This window comes from Bactrocera tryoni, unplaced genomic scaffold, assembly GCF_016617805.1.
Source record: "Bactrocera tryoni isolate S06 unplaced genomic scaffold, CSIRO_BtryS06_freeze2 scaffold_25, whole genome shotgun sequence".
Taxonomy (NCBI): Eukaryota; Metazoa; Arthropoda; class Insecta; order Diptera; family Tephritidae; genus Bactrocera; species Bactrocera tryoni.
In genome coordinates this window covers 31,647,240-31,663,036 of record NW_024395977.1, presented here as the reverse complement: position 1 = coordinate 31,663,036, position 15,797 = coordinate 31,647,240, and the positions used below count along the sequence as shown (strand labels likewise).

Below are 15,797 nucleotides of genomic sequence, written 5' to 3'. Positions count from 1 at the left end.
AAATCGAGTTTTCTCGTAAAATAATCGATTTTGCTGCTGCTTTCTTTATTCACGGCTTCTAAGTGGCGCCACAAGACAGATAACGACACAACAATCACTCAGTAATGTTGAGCATAATGCAGTTGTTAGAAAGTACATAACGGTGTTTTCAAAACTTTTGTTGAAATTAGTTGTTTCAACGATTTCTGCTCTAAATTGTTACCTAAACTTTATTGATTCACTGTATAAGACTGGAAGCAAATGATCAGATTTTCGGACCAGTACGAGCACTGCTAGACTGTGGGGCACAACCACCCTTTATAGTCGCAAGTCTTGCTGAAAAATATCAGTTGCCGTTTTACAAACATCACGCAAGATGGTAGGTATAGAGCGGAAATATTTTGGAGTTAGTCGACGTACAGTTCTGAAGATAAGACCGTGGTTTCAATCAAATGGGTATATGGATCTTCTTTGGTTTGATTAAAAAACGTGCTTCAACTTCTGACTATGGTAATATTTTTTATTCGGAAAGAGGCGTGTTCTAACTGGATATGCGTAAAAGAAAAAAAGAAGAATGATAGTTCTGTTAACTGCGATGCAGATACATAAATTAATGAGTGCTGCCAAACCATCGAATTGATGGTGCTGCACTTGGCTGATAGGTGTGTTCACATACTACACTGCCACAGGTGTGTTCGCGTACTACACTGCCACAACCAGCCCCCCTTTCAATCTATGTGTGCTTACAGACACAGACGTTTAGGGAATCGAACTTTTCTTCCCAGGCGAGTTGTGGTTTTTACTTGAGGCTCGCTGATTTCAGCTGGAGTAGGCCCTGCGTTCTCGTCGATAATGTTGTTGTTGTCGGTAAATGCCGCTTTCAGCCTGTCGATTGAAATTTTTCTAATTTTGTTTCGGATGTCCAGCGTGAAATATTTCGGATGACGTTTTATTATTGCGAATGGTCCGTCGTACGGCTGCTGCAGTGGTGGTCCAATTGCGTCGTTTCGCACGAAGACTTGCGTACATTGATGAAGTTCCTTTTGTATAAATGGTTTTATTTTTGTGTGGTGTGCCGTTTGCGTCGGTCGTATCGATTCCATTGCATGTCTGAATTCTTGAACAAACTCTGCTTCGTTTTGGTACGGCTTCGGTTCGGTAAAAAATTCTGCTGGTAGTCGCAAGCTTTTTCCGTAAACTAATTCCGCCGGTGTTGCCTTTATGTCGTCTTTAAATATTGATCGAAGTCCAAGCATGATGAGCGGTAACTCGTTTGCCCAGTTTCGCCGATCTTTACATTTTAGTGCTGCTTTTAGTGTACGATGAAAACACTCTACTAAACCGTTGGCTTGGGCATGATATGCGGTTGTGCGGAGGTGACGTATACCTAATCTTTCGTTGAGCTGCTTAAAAACTTGACATTCAAATTGTCGCTCCTGGTCCGTTGTAATTTTAGAAGGTACACCAAATCGCGGGATCCATGTTTCTATGAGTGTGGTGGCGACAGTTTCAGCCGTTATGTTCTTGATAGGTGCTGCCATCGCGTAAATCTGTCGACGATCGTTGGTAGGTATCGGTAACCGTTTGAAAGCGGTAGTGGGCCGACTATGTCGATGTTTATATGGTCGAAACGTGACTCTGTGGTATCGTACCGTCCGGGTGTGGCCTTATTATGCCGCTGAATTTTCGATTTTTGGCATGGTATGCACTGCCTTGCCCAGGTTGCAACGTCCTGGTGAATGTTGGGCCAGACGAATCTTTGTTTGATGAGTCGGGTAGTCGCTCGAATACCAGGATGTGCAATGTCGTGTGTAGCGTTAAAAATTGTTTTGCGACGTGACTTCGGAATGTAAGGTTTGCATTTGTTGTTTGAGATATGGCAATATATCTGTTGTGCTGAATTGAGCACGGGCATCTAGTCAAAATTATGCTGTAGCGGTTGTTCCCTTGAAGAATGGATTTCAGTTCACCGTCCGTAACGTATATCAGTCGTAAATTGGCTGACGTAATGCAAGTATCGGAGGTGCCGTGGCTCTGCCTTTTCGGGTTTCTGTTTAAAAGCGAAAATGATTGGTTTGTGGTCGGTGTAGATCGAGCAACATCTGCCTTCGAGTTGGTCGGCGAAGTATTTAACGCTTTTATATACGGCGAAAAGCTCTCTTGAGTATGTACTCCAATTACGTTAAGATGTTGTTAACTTGCGGAAAAAAAATCCTAGGTGCTGCGCCTCGTCGTTTTTTATTTGGTGCAGCACGCCTCCGATACAGTTGTCTGATGCATCGACTGATAGTGTGAGTTGTGCGTTTTCTTGTGGATGCGCGAGCAGGGTTGCATTGGCTAATTTTAGTTTAAAATCGTTGAATACTTTTCGCGACTCTTCGGTCCACTGAATTTTGCGTTTGTCGTTTTTGATGTTCCCCGGAATAAGCGCTTGCAGGATATCTTGAGTATGTGAAGCGCCGGGTATAAATCTTCGGTAGAAGTTGATAATTGCTATGAAACGTCGTAGGTCCTTTGCGATGGTTGGTTCCGTGTAAGCGTTTATTGCCTCTACTTTTTCTGGCAGTGGCAAAATACCGTTGGGTGTGACCAAATGACCGAGATACCTCACGTTTGACTGACCAAAAACACATTTATTGCCGTTAACGGTTAAGCCGTTTTGCTTTACTGTCGATGTGTAGTTGAAATGTTTGGCCCGCGTTGCATAACCCAAATGTCGTGTATCGAAATTCGAATAAGCCGAACGGAGTTGTTATGGCCGTTTTTTCGAAATCATCGGGATGCATGGGTGTCTGGTGGTACGCCCTTTCTAGGTCGATAGTTGAAAATATGCTTTTGCCGGCAAATACTTGATGAAATGTCTGGATATTTGGAATGGGGTACCTGTCCTTTTCGGTGACGGCGTTTAGTGCCCTATAAACCCCGCACGGTCTCCAGGTATTGTCCTTTTTAGGGGCCATATGAAGTGGCGAAGCCCATTGACTTTTGGACGGCTGGCAAATACCCTTTGCCATCAGGTATTGGAATTCCGCTTTGGCGGATTTTAGTTTTTCGGGTGTGAGGCGATGTGGTTTTGCGTTCACTGGTGGACCGCCCGTGACGATGTGGTGGAACGTTGTAGTTTTGGCAATGCGTTTATTATGTGACGGTGCGAATAGTTCCTTAAATTCTGAGAGTAATTCTGTGTATTTTTTTGTACCAATAACAAGTTTAATGCCAGTGGTAGCTGTAGGTCGCGTTATACCGTATGTATGTAATCTCGTCGTTTTATCGATTTGCTTTTTAAGTCTACTAGCAGGTCGTAGTGCGTTAGGAAATCCGCGCCGATAATTGGCGATTTTACGTCGGCTATGCAAAATATCCATTCAAATGGGCGACGTGTATTCAAATTGTGAAAAAAAGTAACCAATTAATAGTAATAAAATAAAAACAAACAATCAACAAAAAATAAGTGCTCACAAATTATTATTTATAAACATAAGCAAACAGTGCACGAAATAAATAGATAAAAACAAAACAAAAAAATAATAATAATAAAAACAATAATGAGTGCTTCGCAGCCTCACCAGCAAAGCCGTAGGCATTCCCTTAATGCCTACTTCAGCTTTGTCGACCCAACAACAACAACAACTACTGGCAATAAAAAGGGTAACGGCGATGATGAGTCATCGCGACGATCAGCAGAAAAGGGAACGCAGCAAAGAACGCAGTCAGCGGAAGCAGCAGAAAACAACAATCGGGCAACAACAAATGCACTGTCAGCAACCAGTCTGCAGGTACCAGCAAGCGCACAGGCAGCGAAGAAAATTACAACGCAAGGTGAGAACGTAATAAAAAAAGGCCCGTCTATACAAACAGGCCTTGACCGCTACGTCAATATAAAAAGGAAATTAAGTCCTTCAAAGGCAGCGGTCAATCCAAAAAAATTTCAAAGCGGCACACCAAATAAAAATAAAACGGAAGTTTTAAATGGCAACAGATTTGCCATACTAAGCAATGGTTCAGACGACGATGCGAAGGGTACCACCACAGTGGTTAATGCCAAACTACCTCCAATATATTTGCGCGAACGTAGCAGTAATACCCTTGTTGCGAAATTTGTTGGCACTAACAATTTTCATATAGTGCCTTTGAAAAAAGGCAATATAGACGAAACAAAAATTCAGTCGTACACTGAAAAAATTTCATGGAAATGGTTAAATTTTTGTCAAATAAAAACAAAAATTATTATTCGTATCAACTGAAGAGCTCTAAGGGCCTAGTTGTTGTAATCAAGGGTATAGAGTCTGCCGTAGACTCTAGTGAAGTCAAAGAAGCATTGGAAGAATGTGGTTTTGGAATTAAAACAGTTGTAAATATATTTAACAGAAACAAAGTACCTCAGCTAATGTTTAAAATTGAGTTGATGCCGAACTCAAATCAACTTAAAAAAAATGAAACACATCCAATATATAATTTGAAATATTTGCTGCATCGTAGAGTAACTGTGGAAGAACCACATAAAAGAAACGGCCCGGTACAATGTACTAACTGCCAAGAATATGGGCATACTAAATCATACTGCACTCAACGCAGTGTTTGTGTGGTATGTGGTGATTTACATCCCACTTCTAAATGCACCCTTAAGAAAGAAGAATTAAATAAAAAATGTAGCAACTGTGGAGGAAATCACACTGATAACTACAGGGGTTGTCCTGTATATAAAGATTTGAAATCGAAGTTGTCACAGGGCATTCAAGCACGTCGCAACCAAATGTTACAAACACCCCGTAATGAAATTATAGCAACCTTAGAAAAAAGTTCAAATCCTATTTCTTCTAACAATAATAATATGCAAGGAAGCTATGCAAATGTGGTGAAAGGCAACACTGTGCAAATGCAACTGCCGCAAAATCCTCCAAATGGAGGTATTGAAACTATGATTATAAATCTTACACAGTGTATGACACAATTTATGTCTACCATGCAAAACATGATCCAAGATTTAATAAAATCACAAAATCAAATGCTGCAAAATTTATTAAGTAAAAAATGAGCTTACTAAATATCTGTATATGGAATGCTAACGGTGTTAACCAACATAAATTAGAGATTATCAGATTTCTGTCTGAAAAGAATATAGATGTCATGCTTATTTCAGAAACTCATCTAACAAATAAAAATAATTTCAATATACCGGGACTTAGACTATATGTTACAAATCATCCGAATGGAAAAGCGCATGGTGGAACGGCAGTATGGATTAGAAATCGTTTAAACCACTATGCTCTAGAATCTCATGCTACACCACAGTTACAAGCTACAACAATACCACTAAAAAATCGGGGTTGTGACCTAGTACCTTACGGCTATATACTGTCCCACCTCGTTTTAAAATTACAGGAAATCAATTTAAAGACTTTTTTTGGAACACTAGGTCAAAGATTTCTAGCAGGTGGAGATTACAAACGCAAAACACACGGTACTGGGGCTCACGTCTTATTAATCCGAAAGGACGACAGCTGTATCAAACTGTTATAAATAGGCACAATAACCTTGAAATAATATCTCCTGGTAAGCCGACATATTGGCCTATCGTAAGAAAATACCAGATTTAATTGATTTTGCTGTAATCAAAAATATAGATAAATCGCACATAACAGCTGATACATGTACTGATCTATCTTCTGACCATTCTCCTGTATTAATAAAGTTATTTGAACAACCCATATTCGTTAATCCAAAAGTGGGTTTAACTTCTTATAGAACGAATTGGCTAAAATATAAAAAATACGTCAGTAGCCACATTAATATTGAGTACAAAATAAATACAGGAAGTGATATCGACGAAAGTATAAGAGAAGTTAATGATATAATAACCAGCGCAGCTGTCTTAGCAACACCAAACAAAAGATATAATCCGCTTGGTCTCAGAAAAATCTCTAATAGAGAAATAGAAACGCTTGTAAATGAAAAAAGGCGTGCAAGACGTGAATGGCAGATAAATCGCTCCCCCTCCACTCAGCTTCAATTGAAAGCTGCGGTACGTAAATTAAAAAAAGCGCTCAAACGTGAGGAAGAATTGAACACCGAAATGTACATAAAGAAGCTGTGTCCAAATTCAAACAAGCAAAATTCCCTTTGGAAAGCCCAAAAGTCCATGAAGCCACCAACTGACTCCAACATGCCAATACGAGACTTGGGTGGAAATTGGGCTCGAAGTGACGAGGAAAAGGCTAATTGTTTTGCAAATCACCTAGAAAAGGTATTTCAACCCAATTTGCCAAAGAATAACTTCAAGCTGTCAATCTTACCCAACACAGCTAAAGAGTCGCTCGAGTCTCTTAAGGCCTCACCTTCTGAAATTATTGGTATTATCAAAGAATCTAATCCAAAAAAGGCGCCGGGATATGATAATATTTCCCCAAAAATGCTAATTGAGTTACCAATTATTGCTGTAGAGGTGCTCTCTTTGCTCTTCAATGCAATTCTTAGTTTCGGATACTATCCAATTTCATGGAAAAAGTCGCAGATTATCTTGATAGATAAACCTGGGAAAGACTTAACACAGCCGTCTTCATACAGACCAATCAGTCTTCTACCCTGTCTTTCAAAAGTATTTGAAAAAGTATTACTATCAAAGATGACTCCTTTTCTCCATGAAAATAATACAATACCAATGCATCAGTTCGGTTTTCGTGCGAAACATGGCTCAATAGAGCAAGTAAATAGAATTACTAACGAGATAAGGAAAGCATTTGAGCACAGGGAGTACTGTTCAGCAATATTTTTAGATGTAGCTCAGGCGTTTGATAAGGTGTGGCACGAATGTCTTTTATACAAGATTAAAAAAATTCTACCTTTAGAACTGTATAAAACATTAGAGTCTTACTTAAAAAATAGACGATTTATGGTAAAAGTGGGAAATTTCATATCTGATGAACGACAGATAAGGGCTGATGTACCCCAGGGCAGTGTGTTAGGCCCAACACTATACATCATATATACAGCAGATCTTCCAACAGCTAATAATGTATTAACTTCAACTTTTGCGGATGACACAGCTATAGTGAGCCGTAACAAATGCCACATTTTAGCATCACGAACATTAGCGAAGCATTTAAGTTCTGTCGAAGAATGGCTAGCGAACTGGCGTATAAACGTGAATGAACAGAAGTGTAAGCACATTACATTTTCGCTAAGACCAAAGATGTGCCCGGCAGTAGAAATAAGCAATATATTAGTACCCCAAGCGAACGAAGTAACATATCTTGGTATTCACCTAGATAGAAGGCTCACGTGGAGAAAACACATCTCTAGTAAAATAACATGTATGAAGATTAGAGCTGCAAATTTAAATTGGCTTTTAAATAAAAACTCAAAACTTAGCCTAGACAACAAAGTGCTTTTGTATAATGCGGTCATAAAGCCGATTTGGATGTATGGCATTCAACTATGGGGTACGACCTGTGCAACCAATATTGATATTTTACAAAGGTTTCAATCAAAAATGCTTAGAACAATCACATGTTCACCATGGTACATGCGTAACGAAAATATCCATAAAGACCTTGGTATCCCTATGGTAAAGAAAGAAGTAGAAGAGAGCAGAATTAAATATATATCTAAACTCCGAGATCACCCAAACCCTCTGGCTAGTGCTTTGGTACATTCCTGCGATCAAACACGACTTAAAAGAAGAGATATGCCTGCGTACTAAGGAGCAACGTATCACCAAAACAGCTCAATCACTTGCTTGAGCCTGTCTAGTTTTTAATTAGATTTAAGATTTTATAACTTATTGTTAGGCTTTAAGAAAAAGCAGATCCAATAAATAAAATAATTTTGAAAAAAAAAAAAAAAAAACTTTTGCGGACGACACAGCTATAGTGAGCCGTAACAAATGCCACATAATAGCATCAAGAATATTAGCCAAGCACTTAAGGTTTGTCGAAGAATGGCTAGCCAACTGGCGTTTAAATGTGAATGAACAAAAGTGTAAGCATGTTACATTTTCGCTTAGACCAAATATGTGTCCGGCAGTAAAAATTAATAATATTCTAGTACCCCAAGCGAATGAAGTAACTTATCTTGGTATTCACCTAGATAGAAGACTTACGTGGAGAAAACATATATCTAGTAAAAAAACTTGCATGAAGATAAGAGCTGCAAATTTAAATTGGCTATTAAATAAAAACTCCAAACTTAGCCTAGACAACAAAGTGCTTTTATATAAAGCGGTCACAAAGCCGATTTGGATGTATGGCATTCAACTGTGGGGTACGACCTGTGCAACTAATATAGACATAATACAAAGGTTCCAATCAAAAATGCTTAGATCAATCACGTGTTCGCCATGGTACATGCGTAATGAAAATATACATAAAGACCTCGGTATTTCTATGGTAAGGAAAGAAGTAGAAGACAGTAGAATTAAATATATATCTAAACTCCGTGATCACCCAAACCCTTTGGCTAATGCTTTGGTACATTCCTGCAATCAAACACGCCTTAAAAAAAGAGATATGCCCGCGTACTAAGGAGCAATGTATCACCAAAACAGCTCAATCACTTGCTGGAGCGTGCTTAGTTTTTAAATAGATTTAACATTTTATAACTTATTGTTAGGCTTTTAAAACAAAAAGCAGATTCAATAAATAAAAAGATATTGGAAAAAAAAAATGGGCGACGGAGGCCGAAATTTAGTTTTAGAGTTTTCTGTCCGAATGTTTGTATTGGCGTTCCATTCGCCGCGTAAATTGACTGGGTAATCGTCGGTTTATGAGTGTTGTTGGTTGCGGTTGCTGGGATCACCGATATATCTGCTCCGGTGTCGATGAGGAAATGTTGATTGTCGTAAACGTTTTTTATGAAAAGGCGGATGATACGATCGGCCATCGTTGCTGCGTTGACCAATGTTATGTGCTCATCTGCGGATAGAATTGCGCGTATTTGTTCAGGCAGATTCCGGAGTCATAACTGCTTTAGGAGCTGTAACCGGTGTAGCTGCGGCCCTTGTCCGCATTTCGGCTAACAACTGTGACGGTTTGCGGTCACCGAGTGATAAGTCGCTGAGGAGTTTTGTTAGTTTGGTTTGTGTGCTATCGGCAAATTCGTTAATGATTCGAGCCTTGAGGTTTTCGTACATTTCGTTGCGTACTGGTGGATTGGTACGGAAATCAGCTAGTTTGTACATAACGCGCGTAGGCAGTTGTCCAATTATGGTATAGTATCATTTTTTGTCGGACACGATACCTGCCGCTTCAAATGCCGCCTCGACTTGCCAGAACCATAGGTCGGTATGTTCCTCAACGAAATCTGGGAGCTTAACTTTCCCATGGTCCAGCGTGTCCACCCGCATTGGTGCCTGTTGCTCTGGAGCCGGTGTCTCTTGCTCGTCGTTGAGCATATTTTTATTTTCGAAAGATGTGTCACTTGTGGGGGTAGCCAGTATGTTCTGCCGCTTCGTCGGGATCAGTATGGATCTTCTTTGGTTTGATTAAAAAACGTGCTTCAACTTCTGACTATGGTAATACTTTTTATTCGGAAAGTGGCGTGTTCTAATTGGATATGCGTAAAAGAAAAAAAGAAGAATGACAGTTCTGTTAACTGCGATGCAGATACATAAATTAATGAGTGCTGCCAAACCATCGAATTGATGGTGATGCCCTTGGCTGATAGGTGTGTTCGCGTACTACACTGCCACAGGTACATTGAGGAAGAATTTTGGATTCTACCAAAAGAAAACAATTGGCAACCAATGTTACCTGATTGTACGTTGAAACCGTAAAAACTTTTGCAAAGATTTTGATCACGGTGCATTCACATGATTATGAAGGAGCTGTTTATCTTGAGACTCATTTAGGTATGGTAGTTTGTGGAGCCCATGAGATACACGGCAGTATCGAAACAGAGGAGAATTCGATGTCTTACTTTTATTGCACAAGCGTTGAAGAATTGGGTGAGTTAATCAGGCGATTCTGGCAACTTGATACAGTAGGTTCGTTTTCTAAAAGCACTGAAGAAGAAGAAAAAGTTGAAAAGATATTTGTCGAAACATATTCAAGAGATGCGAACGGTAGATTCGTTGTTTCAATTTCATTGAGGGCAAATATTGGTGATATTGGAACTTCAAGAAAAATAGCATTGCGACGATTTATGTTATTGGAGAAAAGATTAAGTAGAGATCCCGAAATAAAGAAACAATATATAGACTTTATGCGGGAATATAAGACGTCAGGACATATGGAAACGGTGTCAAGGGCTGCAAAAGCTGGAGAACTGGTGGATCACATACCACATCATTGTGTCACAAAGAAATTCAGGGTAGTTTTTGATGCCAGCTGCCGTCCAGATGGAGGCATTTCTCTCAATGAAATGCAAATGCTTGGTGAAAAGTTCAAAGTAATTGAGAATGATTTATATATGGATGATTGTGCCACTGGAGCTAGGAATGAAAGTGACGCGATGCAATTCGAATTCGAAAAAACTTATGGAGGAAATGAACTTGGGAAAAGAAGAAGGATCATTCATACTTTCCGATGAAGATAAAGCATAAGTGTTGGGGTTAAAATAGAAGGTTAAACAAGATCAATTTACCTTCGCAGTAAAGACTCTTGAGATAGAAAGTGTCATCACTAAAAGAAAAATATTAGCCTGTGTTGCTCAACTTTATGATCCAGTAACTATCTTAGGCAAAATTTTATACAAGACTTATGGTGCATCAGATTGGATTGGATTGGATAGGGTTTAAGAACTATTGGCAAGACATTGTAAATCTTGAAAATTTTGTTCTTGACAGATGGGTCGCTACAGATATAGATGGAAGGATTGAAATACACGGGGTTTCCGATGCATCAACGACGGCTTATGGTGCTGTGATCAACATTCAAAAAGTGCTAGAAGATGGGCAGGTAAAAGTTACATTACTTGTATCAAAAACACGTGTTGCACAAATGAAAACAATTACGGTGCTCCGTCTTAAATTAGCTGCGGCAGACACTACTTGTTTATGTAATAAGAGTATTGGAATATACAGAAGTTTACTAAACATTGTGGACAGATTCACAGTGGGGGTTCTTTATTGGATAAAAAAGATACCACGCAACATCAAGACGTTTATGGCAAATCGCGTATCATCAATACAGACAAATACCGATGTGAAGAAATGGAGATAAGTCAACACCAAAGATAATCCTACCGATTTATTAAGCCGCGGTATGAAGTCTTCAGAGATTATACATGAAAGGTTATGGCTGCACGGCCCACCCTGGTTATCACTTACTTCAGATAAATGGCCACAGTGTGCATAGCCGATTGAAAAATTCATATTCAGAGGGAAACACCCAGTGATAGTTCCATATGGATCCAGATTAGCGTGGTTAATAATAGATCATGAGCATAACGAAACGAAACACGGCGGCATTCAAATCATGATGCAGAATTACTGGATTCCGCGCCTTCGTAGTTCACTAAGAAAATACCTGCACAGATGTGTTATTTGTGTGCGACACAATCGTCGCACAGATGTCCAAATGATGGCAGATCGATTCGGAGCAGGTAAGCCTTTTCTACACACAGGAGTAGATTATGCAGGACCGATAGAAATCAAAATGATTGGCGGGGATGGTAATCAACAGAAAACAAAAAGTGTGGATTATGGTTTTTGTATGTCTCAAAACTAGAGCAATTCATCTAAACGTAGTGACAGACTTAACAACAATAGATTTCATTGCTTGTTATGAACGTCTTATAGCTTGTCGTGGTCGCTGTGAAAGAATATACAGTGATAATGGTACAGGGTTTGTGAGAGCAGCTAAAGAGATACGCAAGGCAACGGAGGTATGGTACAAAAAGGAGGTATTTCAGCATTTTAGTGGGACCTTCATCCATCTGACCTTCAAGTTTTGACGCCTGGACATTTTTTAATAGGAGAACCACTAGTTCTTCCATTTCCGTTCGCCATTTAAGAAAATTCATTGGCTAAAGGCATTAAACAATGGAGAAAGTGACAGACTATTATCTAGGCGTTTTGGGTCAGATGGCAAAATGAGTATTTGGCAACAATGCAGGAACGCAAGAAGTGGCGAAGAGAATCAGAGCGAGTGCGATTGGGCCAATTAGTGCTGATTAAATGTGAGAATTTTCCACCACCTCAATGGGCAATAGGCCGTATAATAGAACTTCGTCCCAGCAGTGATAATTTGGTGCGTTCCGTGGCAATTCGAACGGCAACGAACATTTTACACTGGCCAGTACAAAAGATAAGTATGTATTCTACCGGTAGACATAGAAGATAAATAAAGTTATAACTAGTCGTAGTCGCCAATAATTTTTGAAAAACTTAAGTTTTTTCCATAGGACTGTTACGAATTTGCTTTATTGGTGTGATATGGCATCATCGTAATGACAACGTCCGAGGTATGGCCATTATAAATGTATAAAATGTATTTTAATATTCATCTGAGATTGAACGAATAAATGTCGTTGGGTTTTTCTGCTATTTTCGCAACGTAATAAAACACCTATCTTATTCTTCTCTAATTGGGTTTTGATGTACAGTCGTGATTGGTTCATCTTGGATGAAACAGCCAGATTACCTAACCAGATATCAATATATTATGTTCACTTGAAGTGTTTCACCAGACAGTGGTAAGACAACACCACCGAAAACTTCAACGTTGTCGTTTACTGACATTCAATTTTATTTTAATTCAACTTATAATATATGCATTTACAATGACTAATGTATATTCATATGTAAGTAAGTTAAGAGTACAGCGATATTACAAGGGCGATCAATTATCTCGGTCCGGCCCTGGGTGCGAATTTACTTAACATCATACGTGCATACCAAAAAATCTTAGTAATATTTTAAATCGATCCAATGACATTTTTAAATTAAAAATATTAAAATGCCACTAATGCAATATTTCCTTTGCTTGTATATTGTTACAATGAAACACGCCGGAAAATAATAATAATCCGAACTAAGCATACATTTCCGTTTCGTCTGTCGGTTGTCAAGCTTTTGACTTACATGTTAGATTAGCTTTATTCCAGACCTGGATTACTTCTCCTGCTCTCCGATTCGTATCACGTATTATTATATAAACTATTTTGGTAGACATCATATCACGAAAAATAGTAACCGAATCCGGAAGAAATCGACAAGCAGGTTCTACTGGTCTGAGATTGTTGCTGGTAAACTTGTTCCAATGCCGTGCTCTGGTATATCGCCAATTTTACACTCGATATAATGTTATTTTTCGGCTAGTAAATGGCACAAATTGTTGGTAGGAATTGAGTTATAGTGTCCTTGTTTAAAGATTTCATCACATCTATCTTCATCAGTATTTTCATGTTCAAGTAATTCTTCTTTAACCTCAAGCTCATTATCAACATCAGATGCCTCTCCATCATCAACAACAAAGTCACACAATAGGGAGTCGCCTAGTGTGAAACCCCGTTTGGTATCGAACGGCTTGGAGAGATACTTCCCAATCTTGACGGAGCTCATGGTGCTGTTCAACGTCAGCTTACACAGCCGTATTAGCTTCACAGAATCTTTAAAATGGACGAAGAGGTGGTGCGTGTTGATCTACCTTCACGGCAGAGAACGGCTTCCGTTGAGCGCAAAAATGTTCATGCACTGTCAATACCCGAACTATCAAGCGCTCAAAATGGCATTCGTGAATGTTTTCGCTTCTGAGCTAAATTCAGCTCAATTTCGGTAAATTCGTTTGCTTGCTGAGTTTATTCACGCTCGTGTTGAAACAGCTCTACTCAGGCGTTCGCTCATTCAATGATCGTGTTGAATGAAAACAAAAACACAAAAGAGCAAGGGCGTTGAGTTACGCCTATGAGCAAACTCAATGGGTATGAGCAAACTCAAGGCATATGGATAAACTCACTGTGCTTGAATAAAAGCGCCGTCTCCTTAAGCGATTTGCAGCACTTACATATGGCTGTTTAAATTTGGAGAATTTTTGAAGTTACACTTCTTATACGAGTTCGGAAAAGGTTGCGATAGATTCAGGTTGCGCAACCTTACTCAATATGAATCTACGCAACCTTGTCTGCGAAGATGTTCGAGCAGCAAGCGAAGCGGTGACAATAGGCAATCACTTGTTCGTTTCTTTCGGCACAGCTCGGCTTTTCTACCAACAACAAAATGTTGCCATGCTTATGTTGTTGTTGTTTTTGTAGAACAATGTTTCAATTTTTGGTTGGTGACATATTCAATTTAAAATAAATTCTGTTGGGATTCGAACCTACGTACCTACGTGCTCGTCGTAACTTTTGAAGCGCTTACCACCAACACCACCATTGACACTTGAATTGCGTTGTCCTAATTATGGTTTGGTTATGCATGAAAGAAATATACAATGGATCGCCGATTGTTACCTCTTTCCTTGCTGCTTCTGCGCATATGTATGTTTGTATGCTTGTTCATTGTTGAAGTTATACTCCTTTTTCATTCCTTTGTCTTTCATTTCTGCGAATTCTCAACTATTTTATGTGCCCTTTTATTGAAATACCCTGCGTTGGCCGTTGAAAAATTAAGGCTATAATTTACAGGATTATTTCTGTAGTTAGTCTTCATTTACATTTTTTGGAAATCGACCCGCGATGACGAGGTATATCGTTTTATCTGACAGCGTGAGGTTTAAGAAGTTCATTTCTGATTTTGTCTTGTGGCATATTAGAAATGATGTTTCTTCGAAAATCGTTCGCTTACAACTCCTGGATAAAACGACTTCTGAGTGGTGATTTTAATGAATAAATTCCTTTTGGTTGAAATGCTCTGGTGTTGGCCGCTGAAAAGTTAAGACTGTACTTCTCCAGGATCATTCATTTTCAAAGAAATTAATGACCTTTAGAAATAATATTTGCATTATTTCGTTGTCATTATCCATATTCGTGCAATAGAATTTCTATGGCATAAGTAAAGTAATGGCCACCGATTGTCACCCCTTGCCGCTGTAGCAGCTTCGCCTACAAACATGCGTAAATATGTATGTATGTATAGGTATGATCGTGAATACATATCGACGCAGATTTTTGCGAGAAGCACCAGAAAGTTGTGCAATTTATGATTTTTAGCTTTTGCCATCGTCGCGAAAAGACGACTTGTTGGCAAAGGCATGCTCGGGGAGATAATAAATTATAATATATTTATAAAATGTGAATTTAAGTTTTCTAGTTTTCTTTCATACAAAATGGTATGCATTTCTTGGAATATCACTAAGAAGTATAACTTCATCTGCGCGAGTTATGTGTACACTATCATCCCAACCAGACACCACACAACAAAATACTATAAATTGGACAAAATAAAAGATTAAAGAAAAACAAGTAAACATTACAAAAAATATAAGATAACAAGTAGAGATAAAGAACATAATGCAAATGTATACAAACATGTTTTGGTCATTATGTTTTGACTATAATGATAACAAACATTATCGGAGTAAACCCCACAGTCATGTTTGTTTGCATTCAATAGAAAATAAGATTACATTTTACAAATATTATTCATAATGCAAATGCATACAAACATGTTTTGGTCCTTATGTTTGACTATAATGATAACCTAAACATTATCGGGTAAACCCCACAGTCATGTTTGTTTGCATTCAATAGAAAATAAGATTACATTTTACAAATATTATATTTCATAAGAAAATAAACAAAACAAAGAAATAGATTAAGAAAATTGTAATCACTTTAGTAGTTATATAAGCAGAACATAACTTGAAACATCAGAGAATAAAATATAATGTCATAGAAACAACATCATTGGCATTTTTATTCTTCCGCTCGAACAAACCTAAAAC

General features: G+C 38.6%; 1 non-coding gene across 1 annotated transcript; it reads left to right on the top strand.

The window, feature by feature from the left end:
- The first annotated feature begins 14,521 nt into the window (after positions 1-14,521).
- On the top strand, positions 14,522-14,728 carry LOC120781053. Its single transcript, XR_005705998.1, has one exon. It is a non-coding gene; the product is annotated as a small nucleolar RNA U3 (small nucleolar RNA).
- Positions 14,729-15,797: the final 1,069 nt, after the last annotated feature.